Below are 13,884 nucleotides of genomic sequence, written 5' to 3'. Positions count from 1 at the left end.
ACACATGTGGCAATGCTTGGCTTTTGATGATACGTCGTGTCATCTCCATAAGGGACATGTTTTCCTCTTAGCAACACCATTTTGTTGAGGGTGTACATAATTGTACATCGGTGTTTTATGTTAGGTATATGGGAATCTCCTATACAGCTTTCTTACTGTGATTTGATCCATGAGGTCATCATGCATATCACATTGGTTTTATAAGTCCTCCCATGTACATTCGTAGAGTTTAGTTAGTCACCTATTAAACTATCTCTAGCCCTTACCTCGTGTGGAGTCTCTCTCTCTCTCTCTCTCTCTCTCAACATGGCATAATTAACTTTATTTTAAATATTTATTTATAGAGGGATAATCCTATTGGGAGTTGAGGGTATTTTACTCATCTATTTAACCAATTTTAGCGAATACCTTTGGGTAGGATGTATTTTGGATAGAGGGAGCAGTGAGGTAAGGCTTTTAAAACCTCATCGTGTTTAGAAACATGCTTTTTGTCCTACTGCCTTATCACCTTATTCTCTATTAATTTTTGAGAGGCTTCGAAAGTTTTTTCCAACCTTATAGGAGGTTACTTTCAACAAAGGTCTTCAAGGGGGCGTTCTCATAAGCATTTCTCTCAACATGGCCAATATTGGACTCCCCAAATATGGCATTACAATTGAAAAGTTCTTCGAACAAAAAAATTTCTCCATGGAAAATTAAAATTTAGCTTCTAATGATGTGAGAAAGCGTGTGGAAAATTGTCACAATTAATTCCCTTCAACGAGTCAGCTCCAAAACATACCTATTGCTATCATTTGTCTTAAGATCTCATCATTACAATCCACCTCCCCTCTGATTATACTATAATGCACTCGATTGATATACTACTACGATAATACTTACCCTCTCCATTTATTTATCAATTGTTTTTCTTGATACATATATTTAGGGAGACCAACTCAAGCAGTTTTTCAATAAGGAAAATAAAAACATTGGACAATTTCAAAAAAAATAAAAAAAATAAAAAAAACATCCTTTGTATATATACATTCTCTTAAAGCGGGTATGATTAACCATCTCTAAAGTTAGGGCCTGCGCTTGCACTGAATATTGAAGAGGATTTGTTATTCAGCTATACAGCTACTCATGTGAGCTAAGGTGCTCTGGATAGTGAACAACAGTTTGTAAGTACCCCCCTCCTCAAACATGCTCCAAATTGGTCTCATACATGTGATAAATGTTATATTTTTATGCCTAGCCTAGTCCATTGGTCACAGACACACAGATTCGTCGATTTAGGCAGTGTGTAGATACTCATCTTGGTGCAAATTCACCGATTAGGCAGCACAACCACAAATTGCAGATCATGATTTCTTAAACAATGTCGAATGCAGATTCACCGATTTAGGCAACATTAGTGCAGATTCACCGATTTAGGCAGCACGTCTTATTGGTGTAGATTCGCCGGTTGAGGCAACACCGATCACAAAATCATGCTACAGTGGCTGGCCACCACTGCAACTGGTATGATTTTGTTACCCGGGTACATAATGAAAGTGATTTGGATTTGGACTTATATTGTGGAATTGGAATTGGATTGGGATTTGGTATCTGGTGATTATTACGACAGCGTTTATGTGATGAGACTTGACGTTATGAGATTACTGATGAGTGTGACCAATGATATCCCGATTCATCAGGGTATGACATATACTGCTCATTCTAGTGGTATGGGACACTAGAATAGGTAGTATGTGGATGACGGCATGCATAAGCTAATGTTGTTTAGTTTCATAAATTTTTCTTTTATTATGTGATGATTTTGACACAACATACTAATAACTGTTTTCGACTAGTATTGTTTGCAGATTTTTATCTTTGCAACTGAGGACAGTTGCTTTCCAACGGAGAGGTATGTTATAGAAATGATATTTTATGATTTATTGCAGTGGCAGGTGGAAAAGACTAAACCGAGCTAGGTCTATGCGACTGGAAACATATATTGTACATTTTATTATTCAGGTGCTCTTTATGAGCTTTGGCCATTTATGACCGGCCGGCCAATTTGTAACCACTTTGACCATACAAGAATCTATAAATTAAATACGTGCAAGAGGAAAATGGTCACTCTTGCACGGGGGGAGATTGCACCCAGTGTCTGTGTACTTCTTCTCCCCTCTCCCCTCTTCTCCCTCGCCGTGCCGGCGTAGCACTCTGCTCTAGGAGGTGCACCTGCCCGTGCTCGCTTACTCTGTCTCGCTCTCTGTCTCTTGACTCATGTGAGATTTGCTATGGCGTTTATGCGTACACGATGGTGCAGGTATGGAGATCTATTGATTTATGGTCTGTAGCATGTTATTCTATGTATTTTGCAGGGAGCCTCAACTTCCGCCTGTAGCATCCCTTGCCCTCATTGTCATTCCTTCTTTTGGGCAGTCTGAGTGCTTCTACCACTATTTCCTTGGTGATCACCACTTCAACTTTATTCCCTTGTGGGTCAGAAATCTGTGCAGTTCCATCTTCCTTGATCGTGGACAAAAGCCCGTAAGCTTTTTGGAAGTCCACTCCACATGGCTCTTGTTCATAAAAATCTCTTCCTAGCCGTCGGTTGGCTTCTTTGGTTTCGGGATTTGTGGCGACATCATACACTTCTTTTGGTAGGAGTTGCAACTCTACCTGATGTCCCTCCTCGCTCTTGAATCTGCCAGCGAACACTGTGGTGAAATGCTCATCAAGCTGTTCTTTTGAAAGATAGGTTGCCTTGGCGGTTTTGACTGAATCGAGGTCCAATTGGTATGCTGGTAGTTCTTGCAACTTTTCTTTCTGGTTGAGCTTCTTCTTGGCCCTCTCTGCTGCTTGCATGGCTTCTGTTCAGTGAATAGAGTTTCAAAGTTAGTAGATTTGATAAATTTTTCTCCTAAATGTCCTTTAGTCAGAAATGTTGACAATTTTGGTCCAATTTGCTTCAAATCAATTTTTTGAACAAGCGTAGATGCATAAAAACATGTAAATAACAAAATTGTAAAGTCAACACAAAAATTTACAATCAAAGCAATTAATCGTGATTATTTACAGCTGAGTAATTTCTCCAACTTTTTGCGAAGTTGGCATCACAGGCTTGAAGTATATACCAAATACATGCTCTGAGTGAAATATGGGCTCATTTGAATGCATAGGGTGAAAATGGTCCAGATTTGGCTTTAGGTCTCTGAAACAGTAGATATAAAGAAAATTTGAGATTTTGGGCTCCAAATTGGTTCAAACTTGGCTAGTGGGGCTTAACACATCATGTACTTTGGATGTATGATGGCAAAATAGCAAAATTCTCCTATTTTGGCTAGAAAGTAAATAATTGCGATTATTAACTTTTCTACCAAAATCAACATTTTTTGGTACAACTTGGTTCTAAGCACTGTATAGGCCCTGTGCATGTGATATGAGGTGATTTGGATCAAGAATTGTGGTCCATAACTCAAAAATTGACTTGCAAAGACTTCTTTGCGTTTTTTGGCAATTTTCCAAGTTATAGGTGCTCATTTTGGCTCATACTTGATTTTTGGCATGTAATAGGTGTGTACACATGACATGTGAGGTGATGATACAATTTCCAAGCAAAAATAGTGTAAAAGTAAATAATCACAATTATTTACAGCAGTCACAATTTTCTTGCAAAACTTAAATTTTTTGACCTAAACACATTCTATACACCTAAAACAAGTCCTAAATTGAATTTGTTCAAGTTTGGTCTTGTCCGATCACTTTGTGCTTTGTCGATTGTGAAATCACCGATTTCTGTGACTACACAGCCTGCTGAGTTGGTTTGTCACTTGTGAGGCTTTGGACTTGTCCGCAACATAGTCGTGAAGCAACTCATCCAATTCTGGCTCATTTGGAGTCAATATGACCTCGTATGTCAAATTTGACGCTTTCTGCTTTTCGAGGGCTTCGCTTGATTGATTTCACAAAACCAATCATATACATTGTATATATACCTCCATGGCCAGCTGTCTGTGGAGTCAGATTCGAATTCTGGCATCTGTTAAAAACCCAGCTTTTCTACAGGGGACCTCCTCGACCCCTGTCGAATGGTCAACTGATGATATAGAAAGGTTCTATTATGTTAGGGCATGCTACAGTACAAATCCCATCTGATTTGGTCGAGCTGATAGGCCGCTATGGTTAGTTTTTGGTTGTAGGTCTTCTTGCACTGCTCGGATTCTAGGGTTTTTTCTAGGGGTTTAGACTAGCTACTGGCCGTACAAAATGGATCATTGATGAGTAAAGAACTTACCCCTCATGTCTTGTGTGAGACGGCGCTGAAAACGGGCACTGTAGACTCCGGAAAGTACGTGCGAAAGAGGTCGAAAAGCTCTCTCTGCAAAGGTAGCAAGTGGAAATGAAGTTGTTTTAGCCTACCTGGGATATCTATACCCGGACTTCCAGAACCATTTTCCCCCAGATTCCTCCGTTAGTCCTACTAGGTCGTGAAATTTATATTAGACTCAAAAATTTCCCCAATCGGATTCTTGTAGCTCATTCTGCAAGAATTTTGCAAAAGTAGGTATGGCCGCCTGATTTAAGCTTCTCGCTTCCATCTTTCGATTTTATTGAAAATTTTTGTGCTTGTCCGCCTTGTCTTTCTGATCACCACCGTGTCTTCCATTTTTCCATATGAGCTCCTTTGCTATTTATTATTAATTTTTGACCTGTTTATTGAAAAAATCAAAGAAATAACAAAATGCGCTAAAAAAGCAAAGTGAAAATCCAATAATTAAGAATATCCATTGAAAAACACAGCTTTATTATTTTTTGTTGGATTTTTCCATTTTTAAGTCTTAATATCGAGAAAAATGATGAAAAATAACAAGAAAGGACTATTTTTGATGATCTTCTGATAGTATATACACGATTTACACTCATTGGGAAGATATTATCAGTGAATTTTTCCTTGATGATGAATTATAAGGACATTATTAGGTAATTTTACAAAAAATCACACGTTAACATCGAACTTTTTCCTCCCTCTACAAGTATTGTCCTTAATTACTTGGTGTCCTTCCACCCCTCCTAGATGGCGTACTCTGGGACGATTGTGTGCATGGGTTGAACAATCGTGTCTTATGCATAGCCATGGTTAGCTCTACCATGCTTTGAAGATCAATACAGTTCAAACCAATATGCTAGCAAGAGCTGGGTCTTGAGTAATGAACTCAAGGCTTTCTGATGCTGTCTTCCAAAGAGAAAATCTTGTAGCTTGTGTGCTCTCTGTTTGATTGTACCATCAGGATGCGTCAACACACTGATTGCCTGAGTTGTTGGTAGCACTTTTAACTGTTGCCGAGCTTTTTCTCGCCATTGGTAGGTTGGTGTGCTTGGTGTGGAATGGTGTGGTGGAGTCTTCTGAGACTTAACTCTCCATTGCGTGATCGGATTTACGGTTTGCGGAGAAGATAAGTGCTCCGTTTTTTGCCAAATCCATTTCAAGTTAGGTTCCTTGCTCGGAGAAGCTCTTTTCTGTGTTTGGACCCTTGGAACCTTTTTTGGTTTTGTCAGTGAGGTTTTGGGCACCCAGATTTGAATCGACTTGTCCTTAAGTTGTGCTTTTGGTACCCAAATTTGCATGACTCCTTGCATGCTACTTGTAGCATTTGCTTGTTGAGAGGATGGAGAAGATTGATTGCTTCGTGGTTTGTTCTACTGATTACTCCCTTTCCATTCTTCCTTGCTTGGTGCAATTGGAACAATGAGTTGCCCGCCTTTAGGTGATAGCTTGAGCTGATTTGTATCCCAATCTGGTACTTCCTTGTATGTCCTCATCCAGGGAATTCCAAGAATCATCGTCTCATTCATGTGTTCATCTGGTAAGCATACAAACTGATGAGGACATGAACATGCATGTACTATCACGTTCAAGTTGACTACTCCCAATGTTGGTGTTGGGTTCTTGTTGCATCCTTTGATTGTCGCTATTCCTGCTGTCAAAGACCGACTTGTTGCTTTTTGTTACGTGGAATAAATGACTGCATTTACTCTAGCTCCTATGTCAACCAAAGCATTTGTGCTATGATTGTTGAGTTGTACTTTGATGCGCAGGTCCATTCCGTCTAACCATTCATCATCTGTTGAAACTGCATCTTTAGGCAATTCCCATCGTCGGTCATCTATTTCCAGAGTGTTGATGGGAATCGGCATCTGTTGATTCTTGAGAGCAGCTTTCCGTTTGAGTACCCGAAGCCGAGCTTCCTCTTGGGCTTCATCAATAACTTGCTGTTGTTTAATCCTCCTATGCTTGGCTGCATGCATTCTTTCTAGCAATTCATTGGTTAGCGGCAAATTGTATTTCTTTAAATGACATCCACTAATCCAATTAGCCATTGATTCACCATTCAGGGTGGACAGCTTTACTGCTCCACTTGGACAGACATCTTCAATGATAAACGGTCCGTTTCTCTTTTTCTTAAACTTGGAAATGTGTTGCTTAGGGGATTAGACTAAAACTAAGTCCCCTTTCTTGAAGATTTTTGTAATTAGATGGAAATCAAAAAACTGTTTTTGTTCCACTTTTGTACATAGATATGAGCTACAACAGTTAGCCTTTGCTCATCTAGCTTTTCTAAATCTTCAATTCTTGCTGACAATTCATGTCCAGTCCACTCAAGATTTTTAGCTACCCTTAATGTCGGCAATAGAAATTCTATTGCCAGTATGGCATCAAGACCATAAACAAGGTTAAAGGGTGTAGCATTTAAAATTGTTTTGAATGAAACTTGATAAGCCCATAGAGTTGCATGGAGATTCGTTTCCCAATCTGTCCTTCCTGAACTAACCATTTAGTCAATACCAAGCTAAGAATTTTGTTATATGCTCAACTTGTCCGTTTGCTTGTGGGTGATAGGGAGCTGATTTGTTATGGATGACCATAAACTCATTAAGCAAATACTCGATTACCTCATTGAGAAAATGAGTACCCCGATCACTGACAATTTCTTTTGGTAGTCCATATCTCGTGAATACATACTCATATAAGAATGCGGCAGTGGTTATGGCATCATTCTTTTGAGTTACTTTAGCCTCAGTCCACTTGGTCAAATAGTCTGTAGCTACAATGATATATTGAGCTTGGGTTCTATAAGCAGGTGGTTGTATTGGCCCAACAAAATCTATACCCCATTTTTTACGAAATCTCTAGCTCCCATCATTGGTCTTAAGGACATGCTATCTACACGTGTTGGCATTTTTGCTCGTTGACAAGCATCACATCTTCGAACATATTCTTTGGCATCTGCGAAAAGTGTTGGCCACCATATGCCTGCCATTAAGATTGCTCTTGCGGTGGTCTCACTTGAAAAGTGACCTCCAGCTAATCCATCATGTGCTTGTTCTATAATCGTGATATACTCGTCTTTATTTGCACAAAGACGCAAATGTTGATCCTTACCTCTCCTATACAATTGGTTTCCAATAAGAACATAGTCTCTTGCTTCTGTTTCAATTGCTCTTTGACGAAGTTTACTCATATCCTTAGGAAATGTTCGGCTTGATAAGTAAGTGACTAAATAGTTACTCCACTTAGGAACAGGTGACATTTGAAACAATTTACATGAGATAGAGGTGTTTGTTTTTGACATTGAGGACAATCCTTTACAAAAGAGCGAACATCACTCCTCATTGTCGGCCAAAATACTCCAAGTCTCAAAATTCGTCGCATAGTTTGGTCTTTTGCAAAGTGAAGTCCTACTATGGTAATATGTGCTTGACTTAGGTATTGATTTTTCTCTTCAGGATTAATGCATAAAAGCAATATTCCATCTCGATTTCTTTTGTATAACCTACTAGCTAGTAATTTATACATAGCCGATTGCTCGATTAATCCGATTGTAATAGGAAGTGGTATTTGTGAATCCACTTGAGCTATTGTCATCAATGATACCATGTTTTTTGACCATCGAGGTATCATTTCCACGAAGAACAAATAGACATCTGGTAGATCATCGTCTACCCCTTTAGGTGATTCTCCTGAAATAATCCTTGACAAATGATTTGCTCTTTGATGTGTAGTGCCCACTTTTACAACCACAGTGAAATCAAATTCCAAAAGAATGATAAACCATCTCATTATTCTTCCTGTGCTGCATGGCTTGTTGACCAAATACAATAAAGCTTGATGGTCGATAAAGAACACAAACTTGTTGGCTAATATGTAATGTCTATACTTTTTTACAGCATAGATCATTCCTAATCCTTCTCTATCTGTGGTGGTGTTATTCTTTTCTACCATGTTCAATTGTCGGCTAGCATAAGAAATAGGAAAGTCAATTTTCCTGTCTCCTGGTTGAGCTAGTATACAACTGATAGCAAAATTGGAAGCATCTACATGTATGTGGAATATTTTATTCCAATATGGTGCTTTCAATATTGGAGTTGAGGTGAGAGCTTGCTTAAGCTTCATGAAGGATTCTTCGCATGCCTCGGTCCATTCAAAGCGTGTAATCAAGCTATACATGGGTTTTGCAATTATAGCGTACATGTAAATGAACAGTCTGTAATATTCACAGTGCCCCATGAAGGCTTGAACCCCCCTGACTGTTGTTGGTCTAGGCAAATCAACAATGACATGAATTTTCTCCATATCAGTAGCTATGCCGTTTTTAGACACTATATGTCCAAGAAATTTTCCTTGTCTACCCATGAATGTGCACTTTTCAGGATTTAGGCAAATCCTATAAAGTCTACATTTTTCGAATACCTTTTTGAGGTGTTCAAAATGATCAGCTCGGATTGATGAATGTACGCATAGATCATCCATGTATACTTCCAAGAATTTCCTAAGATATTCTTTAAAAGCATGACTCGTCAATCTTTGAAATGTGGCAGGAGTATTAGTTAACCCAAAGGGCATAACCCAATAGGCAAAAATATTCCATTCCGTTGCAAAAGTAGTTTTATGTTGATCTTTTGGGTCAACCAGAAGTTGATTGTATCCCGAAAAGCTATCTAAGAAAATGTAAGCTTATTTTCCTGCAACTTGTTGTAAAACATGCTCTGTGATTGGAAGAGGAAAGTTGTCTCTAATGGTAGCTGCATTCACTTTTTTGAGATTGACACACACTCGTAATTTTCCATTTTTATTGGGTACTACCACAATTGGAGACATCTAATCTGTGTGTTCAATTTCGTAAATGAATTCGGCTTCTTTTAGTTTCTCAATCTCTTCTTTGATTTTCCTGACAAATGTTTCATTATATGTGTATGTCCTTTGTCTACTTGGTTTTACATCAGCTCTCATGGGTATGGTATGTTGACAAATTTCTGTATCAACACCGTTGAGATCCTTGTAAGACCAAGCAAAGATATCTCGGTATTCTTTTAGCAAGCTTAGCAAAAGCTCTTCTTCTTCCTCTGTTAGGTCATTTGCAATGTAGATAAGCCTAGGTTCTTCTCTTGGTTCAGCCAAGTCTATCTTTTTCGTGTTGTTTCAGAATTGTGATACCCATTCTTTGCTTAAGGTGTGCCCCTAGGATATTTGCTCCTGCTTCTCCATCAAGTATGACACCTGATAGTGGCTCCCACTGTTTCCTAACCTTATAGTCTACCTGGATCACTGGCACTTCATAATCTCTAACAGCAGCTAGGTCAACTGCTTTGGCCTCTGCTTCAGCCTTCCTTCGCTGTCTCATGAATTTTGTTGCTTCAGGCAAAGTTTTTCTAATATCTTCTAGTTTAACTGTGAGTTTCTGAATTCTGTCACAAATCTTGACATGAATTTCTTCCCTCTCTTGGTAAGAGTTATTATCACAACTTGAAGAATCGACAGTATCTGCACAGTGCCGTTTCTCTGCTTTGGTACCTATGGTGTCTCTTTCAATTTTTTCGGTTGCAGTTGTTTCTCATTTAACATTCCCTAATTCCTCCATTAGTCCCTAAACTGCAACCAACATGGTCTTAGGAATCCCAGACCCTAATTGATTTGGTTGTGCTTTCTCAAAAGACTGGGCTGGTATCTTCTGAATGACCCGGGCATCAGATCTTTCTGGCTGCTCTGGCAGCTTCTTGGCTAAATCTTCTGTGATCTTAGCCACCAGTTCTCTCTGCTCCTGCCATTCATCAACTACCTTTTCTTACCCTTTGCCTTCCACACCTCTCTCTGTTGAGCCCATTTGCTATTTTCAGGACTAACTGGTTTTGCCGGCTCATCGGGAATTTCCTCAATGACCACCCCTTCCTGCGTGTAACTGCTCGTACAGGAACTGGCTCTGGAGCCCTTCGCCTCAGTAGCCGCAGTCGTAGGTGTTTCTGGACACTGAGTTGCAAAATGCCCATACTTGCCACAAGTATAACAGTTCAGACTTCAGTTCTGGAAATTGGCCCCGGCCAGTACCCCCCTAGTATCTGCCTCGTGCGGTACCAGTACCAATGGTACCTGATTTCTCTTCTTGGGGTACACTGGTAGTCTCCACTCTGATTGGTTCAACATTGGTAAATGCCACTATAGACAAATCTTTTCCCTTCTTGAAGTGATGAATGCGAATGCCACTACACAATTGTTCCATAAATGACCATATGCTTTGCTCTAGGTACACTGTGGACATTCATTGGAAACATGGTCTTTAGATTTACACTTTGAACACCTGGTTTCCATTCTTCTAACAGATTGTCTGGAATGGCTGATTTCAGCAATCTGTTGGGCCATCTCATCAATTTTTCTGGACCAAGACCCCTTCCTGGCCTTGTCTTTGCTCTTTTCATCCGAGCTGCTTTCAGAGCTATCGGAGGTCTTACTGGAATCAAAATTCTTAGTGGAAGAATTGCTACTACTAGACCTCCTCTTCTCGTGACTCCTCTCCTTCCTTGCCTGCTGTTCCAGCTTCAGGGCGCGCTGCACTAAATCATTGAATTTCTTTGTTGGTGCAGGTACCTCCTATTCCCTAAGCTTTTTATTGCGAAACCCATTTAAAAACCATGCCCGCGACCTCTTTTCTGATGGTGGATCCTGTAGTTGCCTGGTTAGCTCCTTGATCTTCTCAACATAACTTTTGACTGATAATTTTTCTTGTTTTATCTTATCCACTTCACAGAGGATGTCTTCATCTCCTTTGTTGTCTAAATATTCTAGTCTGAATGCTTTGAGAAATTTGTCGTATGATCTGAGTTGGCAAATTGGGTAATGGTAGTACCATTTCCTGGCTGCATCCTTCAGTGCCTGAGGAAAGTATTCACCCCAGTCACCTTCATCAATATTTTTCAGCTCATCATACTGTTCAAAAGCTTGGATATGAACATCTGGATCATCTTTCTTCAAACCTTTGAACACTGGGAAAGAGATTTTTAATGAAGAGGTGTAATCATGTCAGGGCCAGCTCCTTCTTTGCCTCTTCGGACCTTAGGAATCTGACTTCGTCTTGAGGACTTCTTGTAATGGTATGTATCAACACTTCAATCAATTTCTTTGTCAGTTTCAGTTTCTGTCTCTGCTCTGGCTTTTCTACTGGAACTGTGACGACTACCCCCCTTGCTGCCTTTGGCCCCATCATCTCTATGTGTGGTCCAAGAACTCTTGGCCTTGCGTTCTTCTCGCTCAGCTCTTCTCCTTCTGGACTGACTAGAGCGCTGAGAGTTCTTGGCCTCATCATCATGACCGTGCTCCTCCTGAGCCTCAGTCTCAGTCACCGGGTCCTTCTTAGGATTAGAGTCACATTTTGATTCGTCAGGGACAGGGTCAACGCGGTGTGATGGTTTACGACCACGACTAGTTTTGGGCGCCATCAATATATCTGAAAATTCTAACTGGGAGAAGAGTTTTATGGTCAACGAGCAAATAGCTCTAACCACCGTGATCGCCAAAATGGAATTGGAGCTGATCTCTTCAGATAGCTGATTCAAGTGTTAGAATTTAGAGCTACTGATAAGCCGTCAGTTCAGTTGATGATACTGGAAAAGAGACTAGAGACTGGATTGAAATAGTTATCTGAACTGAAATAGTATACTAAAATGAGATATAGACTGGACAACTGGAAAAGTGTTTGTAGTTTCATATTCATAGTTCAGGAACAACGAGTTCAAGATATAACAGATTGAAGCTCAAATGATTACAGTAGCAGTAATGATTACAAGATGAAGTTACAGGCGAAGAGATTGTAACTCAAAAAATACTTTGGAAGGCTAAAACCAAGAGAACTAGGAAGTAAGAAGCAAAAAGCCTGATTACAATGTAATGGGTCCTATTTATAGCCTTCTAGAAGTTACTGTGGTAACTGTCATGGTAATTACTGATGTGTGACTGATCCACTGTTCGGCTTTCCAGGAGAAAATTCACGCCTGTTGGGAATGTCTTTGCCTTCTACACCCTCGTTATCCTTACTCCACACTCGCTAAATTGAACTCCTTGAGTTCCTAGACCATGTTGCACACCATGTGACTATCAACATGTGCCAAACAAAACCGTGACATACAGGCCTATCACTGCAAAGTGCAGAAATTGCATGATACAATACTTTTCTAAAGTGTTTTGCTCCAACATGACCTTGTCAAGTGTTTGTCAAGAAAAATGGAAGCAGCATATACATCCCATTCTGGGAACACTTAATCAAAGCATATACAAACATGAAAAAACAACCAAAGTACATACTAAGATTAAGTTATAAACATAAAGTGGAGTACCAAAGCCCTGCTTCAATGGGCTTAGTATTGACATAACTTGTCCATTAAACACTAAAGCGAAATTAGTGAATAGACAGAGACAATTACGTAATGATTTTGCAATTGTCTTGGCAATCTAAAACCCTTGGCAGATTCCAAATGATACGACAATTACCCTTTGGTAGATGAGGAGATCTTCCTTGAACGTACAAGTGTGAAGGTTCCAATAATTGACCATCAACAGTTAGTGAGTGATTTAGTAATCACGAGCTGGGTCTTACCCCAAAACTGTGCTCCTATAGATAGTCTCAGTGCTATAGACAAAGCATGAGATCTACTGAAATTGGACTTGTATTCACAACTAGATATTTGGTAGACTTGAAGGTCCATAATCTTGGGTTTTTTATGGACATCAGTGTTATCTAAAATATTGGCTTCATCCATATACATTGATAGAGATAAGCCTTTACGAGTTTAAAACTTTCAAAAACTCAACTTGATCTTCACATTAAAAGTATGTAGTGCTAAAGTATCACCCAAAATATCATTATTGGCAAGGCTCTTGCTTATCCATTAACTTTGATGGGTACTCCACTAGGTAGATCTATTTGATCTTGAGAACAATCACCCATGGATTGAAAATAGTTGGCTCTTAGCCCATTGAAAACAGATGGCTCTTAGCCTTTGTGGCTCTTAGCTTTTATGAAAATTTGAAATTAGTATTCATTCTATTGACCGATGAATACTTATTTTTGTGGCGTCATTTCCACTTTCTTGTTGAGAGCTAGAGCACCCTGGCTCATGACTACGCACAACCAAAACATGTATCAAAATCCTACTTAGATGGTTATTATTAGTCCTTGAGAGAAAAAGAAAAGATAAAGAGAATGTTGGGCTGAGGAATGTTCCTTAAGTTACTATAGCGTGTACCCTTTGCGTATCATGTTGTGCATCGTATGTCTGGTTGGTAGCTTATCCTATAATCATACAACAGTCTGCTTGTACGACGCTCTCGCAGAGAGAGGTAACATAAGACACATCCTGATCTAGCTACCTTGTATGTGGACGTGACTGTACCAGGGTGACTTAAGTATGGCACTTCGGCTGTGAATGAAGTCATTGATTTAGGTTCCTTGTAGGTTGTTGTTTGTTGACAACCACATAATAAAACTAAAATAATAATAATTTAAGACATCAATAACTTACCTCGTCCTTGACAGAGTAGCTGGTGTTATAGCGAAAGCGTAAACAATAATGAGATGGAATTAT

The sequence above is a fragment of the Adiantum capillus-veneris genome, chromosome 12, assembly GCF_014529385.1.
Source record: "Adiantum capillus-veneris isolate H3 chromosome 12, ASM1452938v2, whole genome shotgun sequence".
In the NCBI taxonomy this organism is placed as follows: domain Eukaryota; kingdom Viridiplantae; phylum Streptophyta; class Polypodiopsida; order Polypodiales; family Pteridaceae; genus Adiantum; species Adiantum capillus-veneris.
Note: the sequence above shows the minus strand (reverse complement) of the source record.